Here is a 5,631-nt window from a genome sequence, read left to right on the forward strand (position 1 = left end):
GAAAGCTCACATCCAGTACCTTCCCCAGAAGCCTCAGCACTACATGAAACAAAAGAAATTACTGAGATTATAAGAAAAACATTAGACTTTCAGATTGCCTAAATATAGATTATGGTGTGTTTGGTTATGTTTGCATTGTGTTGTGCAAATATAAAACATGCTCACCTTGAAACTTTGCTCATCGTGCTCAACAGCTGAGAAGTCTTCACAGTGAGGTCACGTTGCTTCATGCGGAAATGCTTCTCAGCTGTCGCACTCGAATGAGTCAGGTAATCGGCCACCAGTGACTTCTGACTTTCCGGCAAGTACTGAGCTGCCGTCTCGAATGCTCTGCGCGCCATCTGGCTGGTCACGCACGGGAGATGGTATCTAAAATGCAAGTTTGAACAGTATGTTAGAAATGTATCGAGACATCTCATCTGAGACGGTGATGAACGGCACATGAGCAGAGAGGGGAAATGATTCACTTACTTTTGCTGCAGCCGCATCAGGTCATTAGAGGGGTTGTGAATTGGCTTCCCTGTGGAGGAGACAAAGAACATCTCTTCTGCACTGCAGTCATCCTCCACGTCCCTCTTCCTTTTCTTACAGGGTCTCAGGAGCTGTGGACGCACCAGTCTGTAGTATATATCAAACCACTGTTGGCAGAGGAGAGAAGGGTGTTAAGATCCATTTCTGCTGTTGAGCACGTTCTGACAGGAAATATGATCTCATTGTGATGAACTTACGCGCTCCTCCTCCTGTGACAGGGCAAACACTGCCACTTGATGTGCTGCCGTTTTGTGTTCTTTTACGCCAATCACGTACAGTTGATTTTTTTCAATCCTGTCAAGCCACTCACCGACCTGTAAAAAAGTAAGATATCCCAACGATTAGTAAATGCAATGGCTTAGCTGTCTGGACAAATGTATCAATACAGACCAAAAGAGCACAGTAACACTCACAGTCATGTTCGCCACCACGCCCGGTCGTTGGAGGTGTTGCAGGATGATTATGGCCTCGAGGTAGTACACCACAAAGATGGCCTGGGCAGGCTCCAGGGTGCCAGAACCACTGTCAGACAGCTCTTTCATAATCTCCAAAAGTGCGGCTTGGCCCTCACCAGCACAGCTCGGCAGTCACCGGTGTTAATTTTTGCTAGTCAATTAACATGTTATACCTATGAGAAAAAAAAAACATCAATTGTGTTAAGAAATCATATTGCAGCAGGGAGAGAGGACTGCCAGTTCTGTAGTGTAATCCATTCACATGCGGACAAACACTTAAATTTACCTCTTCTGGGCGATCTCTTTGCTGACTTGCTTGGATGTGACTTTCTGGAGAGAACCAATGAAATCAATGAAATGCTTGCACTCTGTATGCAGTGCCTCATCCTCATGCCTCAGGTTGGTTTGAATAGTGTGGAAAAGCAGGAATCTGTCAGAGGAAGTACAGGGATTTATGTTACGCATGTACTATCGACACTGCTGACACCATAATAATAATAATAATAATAATAATAATAATAATAATAATAATAATAATAATAATAATAATAATAATAATAAAAAAATGCTGCCAACCTTTTCAAACTCTTGAGGTAGTTCTGCTGTGTTTGTTTTTTCAGTTTTGCCTCAGACAGTTCAAGGAGGTACTGTCGGAGCTTCTCTCTGTTTTTAACAAACTGCAGGGATGGTGCCTCAGGATCCACATAGTAGAGGTACCTTGAAACATTTTCAACCTGAAAATAAAATACACAATTTTAAAATACATTCTAATGACTTTTGCTCCTTGCTTCATCTTTTATTAACTTTCTAATTAACATTTCTAATAAACAGGGCGTGTAAAGATGGTCCTCACCTCCTGTTTGAAACTTTGATTGAGGAGCTCAATCTTAAGGTGTGTGGCAAAGTCCCTCAGCAGGGGATGGTCCAAGGAATGCTTTTGATAAAGCCCCTTCTCGAGCATGTGACTCCTGGCCGTGACAGAGTAGTTCACATCTCGGTCACTGCAATGTGGGATAACACTTGTTATGATACTTTGCATAATAATGATATAATGTGAGCCACTCACATTATATCATTATTATGGGGGGGCTCCAATCACATACAAGTGATGACGCTCCAGCTCCTCAGTCAGTCTTTCACAAAGGAAAACAAGATTTTTGGAAATGGTTAATGAAATAAAGTTTGTGAAACTAAAACTCAAAGAAATAGTAAAACAAAATATTTGAAAATGGGGAGTGGGGGCATGAGCAGTGAGGAAGGAGGAGGTAATATTGAAGTAAAGCCACCTACCTTTGCAATGGGCATGCATCTGCCAGAATTTGTCTGAGGACTTTATAATTAAAAGTCCTGCCATTCTTCAGCAGGTCAACAACGTCTAACTTGGCCTTTTTCACCACAGCTTCAATGGCTGCTTCAGTGCTGTTCTTCATGCAAGACCTCCGCAGATGGACTGAGAGGGCCTCCTGAGCAGTGTTGGGGGTAACGAGTTACAAAGTAACGAATTACTGTAACGATATTACTTTTTGGGGTAACGAAGTAAAGTAACGCGTTACTCTAAAAATATCGGTAAATACACTACTTTACTAGACTACAGGAACGCGCTTTCCTGCATTACCTAGGCCGTGTTTGCCTGTGCTGTGTCTGTCTGTTTAAGTGGCGCAGGAATTATGTGCGTGCTGCGGCTGCTGTCTGTCTGCGTCTTGTGACAGCGTGCTGCATAGAGAGGGGCGAGTGACGTTGCTGCCGGTACGAACAGGAGAGAGGGAAATGGAGACGGAGACGGAGACGGAGACTGGGGGGTTCGGCCAGTGGCGATATACCCACTACTTTCAGTTTATAACTCGAAAGGACAAAAATATTCGAGTGAAATGCACTCTATGCCCAGGCGACAGGCTCCTTTCAACTGCTGTCCTGTATCTACTTGGTAAATTAAGAAATGGGAAAGTAAAGTAATAAGTAGTGAAGTTACTTTTCAAATGCAGTAACTAGTAAAGTAATTTCATTACAATTAACAGAAGTAACTAGTAATCAGTAACTAATTACTTTTTTTGAGTAACTTCCCCAACACTGCTCGTGAGTCTTCATACACACTGGGCACAGCAGGCAGTGACGGTTTTGAGGTGTCCTGGACAAAAAGACAGTAAGGATAGCGTGGTTGATATAGGAATAAAAAAGGTTACTTAACATGCATTAATTAAGGTGCATGAAATATACAATCTGAAAAACACAGTTGGTCTAACTCAAAAGCAAAGCATGTACTCTGAACTTTGCAAAAGCAGACACAATGGGCACAGCAGATGGTGTCTGGATGTAGGTTTCCTTGACAAATAAAAAGGCAGAACCATCTTCACCTATTTACAATCCAGTATCTAAGCAAGTATTAATGTTACTTACCTTGAAGCCATTTCAGCAGCAAGAAAAATGAAAATCTCTGGTGCAGTGTAGTTTACAGCTAGAGGTCTGACTCTAGGTCTGTGTGAGGGACCAAGTTTCTCCTGTATTTCAACTGTGCACCTTACAGCCCCACCCACATTTCACATTAACAGGTAACTCCCCCACCCACCCAGGTCCTGGGCTCTCAGGAAATATTAGTAGAGACAGGTTTAAAAGTTTTCTCAATGAAGGATTAGTCTAAAACTATATTCTGACTATTGAGATTTCTGAAATAAATAATCTCACTAGGAGGGTTTACCATGAAATATTTTATTTTAAACCGTATCTACAGCTAATGGGCTTTCAGAAAATATAAGTGTAGACAGATTTTAAAGCTGTCTGAATGAAGGAGGACCCTAAAACTATGGGCAGACTATTCAAATTTGTGATGGTAAATTTAGAAAGCATGTCCATTTGTCATGAAAAATCTCACTAGAAGGGAGTACCATGCCCATTTTGATATTAAATCACATCTACATGTCCTGGGCTTTCAGAAAATATAAGTATAGACATGTTTTAAAGCTGTCTGAATGAAGGGAATCCCCTAACCTACAGGCTGAACATTTAGGGCTCCAATTCACTCATTTGGGGAAGCCTCACCATATGTGCAGAGGCTTCGCCAAATAAGAGAATTCACAATCAAGTGATGACGCTCCAGCTCCTCAGTCAGTCTTTCAATAAGGAAAAACATATTTGAAAATGGTTAATGATTACATTTAATAACATTATATTACATTATATAATGTAATGTCTACCCTATCAACTTTCGATGGTACTTTCTCCACAGAGAGCTCTGGAACGCCTCTGCTGCTCTGAGAAACTCTCTGCGGTGTACCAGGGGCAAGAAACTTTCTGCGGTGTAAGACTCTTTGAGTTGTACCAGGGGCAATAAACTCCCTTCGGTATACCAGGGGTACGACAGTCTATGCGGTGTGCCAGGGGCAGGAAACTTTCTGCGGTGGAAGTCATTCTTTGAGTTGTACCAGGGGCACAAAACTCTACGGTGTACAAAAACTCTGCAGTGTACCAGAGGCACGAAACTCTCTGCGGTGTACCACGGATACGAGACGGTGTCTCAGGGACAGAGACAAACAAAGTCAGTATAATGGCCAAAAACACCATAATATTGCACGTTGACAGGGTTGTCAACTCCGCAGATGCACTGCTCCATAATGACATACCCATAGACTGTTAGCTGAACACCATGCAATCTGCATTTCTCAGCTCCGGGTCTTTAGGGCTCGTACCTGCACAATGTCAGGAAGGCAGTCTGGGTTAGGCTGTGGCACCAGCACCACCGCTGCCTCTCTGTGGTCACACGGACCGACTGGCATATGCGACCTGTCTTCAGAGGGCCCCCGCCGGCCGGCCTAGCGCTGGAGTTTGGGTGGGTGGTTACTTCGGCCAGCAGGTTCACCTTTATGGCTGGCAGGGTTAAGCTTGTGTGGATATAATACCTCCCTCCAGACTCCTGCCATACAGGCCCCATCTCAGGCTAGACCAAGATGGCCCATTTGTCCTATGCCTTTCTCCACTGCCTGCGTGATGGAGATCTGGGAAGCATGAGTTCTCTCTTAGAAACTGACCACATCCAGCTGGTGTGCAATGAAACCAAAATGGCTAAGACTTGGCTGCTCTGGCTCCTATGTCAGTCAGAGATGGGGTGGCCCTAGAGCACCCTTGCCTTGCCAGAGGGCTACCTGGCTGATCCTGCCAGTAGCATATGCTTGTCTCAAAAATTAAGCCATGCAAGTCTAAGTTATTACATGGTCAGTACAGAGAAACTGTGAATAGCTCATTAAATCAGTTATGGTTCCTTTGATCGCTCCAACTTTTCCTGGATAAATGTGGTAATTCCAGAGCTAATTCATGTCAACAAGTGCTGACCTCTGAGGATATGTGCATTTATCAGACCTCAAACCCATGCAAAGTTGCCCCTTGAGGTGCCCTTGCCGCTTTGGTGATTCTAGATAACCTTGAGCTGATCGCTGGCCCTTGTGGTGGTGATGTCTCATTCAAATATCTGCCCTATTAACTTTTGATGGTATTTTCTGTGCCTACCATGGTGTCCATGGGTAATGGGGAATTAGGATTTGATACTGGAGAGGGAGCTTGAGAAACAGCTACCACATCCAAGGAAGCCAGCAGGTGTGCAAATTACCCACCCCTGATTCTGGGAGGTAGTAAAAAAAAAAAAAAACTATACAGGACT

The 5,631-nt window shown here is 43.5% G+C and overlaps 1 long non-coding RNA gene across 1 annotated transcript; it reads right to left on the reverse strand.

Annotated features, from left to right (window-relative positions):
- Positions 1-250: 250 nt before the first annotated feature.
- Positions 251-1,075, reverse strand: LOC148187035 (uncharacterized). The gene is made up of 3 exons (XR_015779219.1): positions 729-1,075; positions 472-638; positions 251-369 (listed from the first exon to the last, which is right to left on the reverse strand). It is a non-coding gene; the product is annotated as an uncharacterized LOC148187035 (long non-coding RNA).
- Between the last annotated feature and the right edge of the window lie 4,556 nt (positions 1,076-5,631).

The sequence above is a fragment of the Plectropomus leopardus genome, chromosome 16, assembly GCF_026936395.1.
Source record: "Plectropomus leopardus strain MGB_pleo_1.0 chromosome 16, ASM2693639v1, whole genome shotgun sequence".
Lineage (NCBI taxonomy): Eukaryota > Metazoa > Chordata > Actinopteri > Perciformes > Serranidae > Plectropomus > Plectropomus leopardus.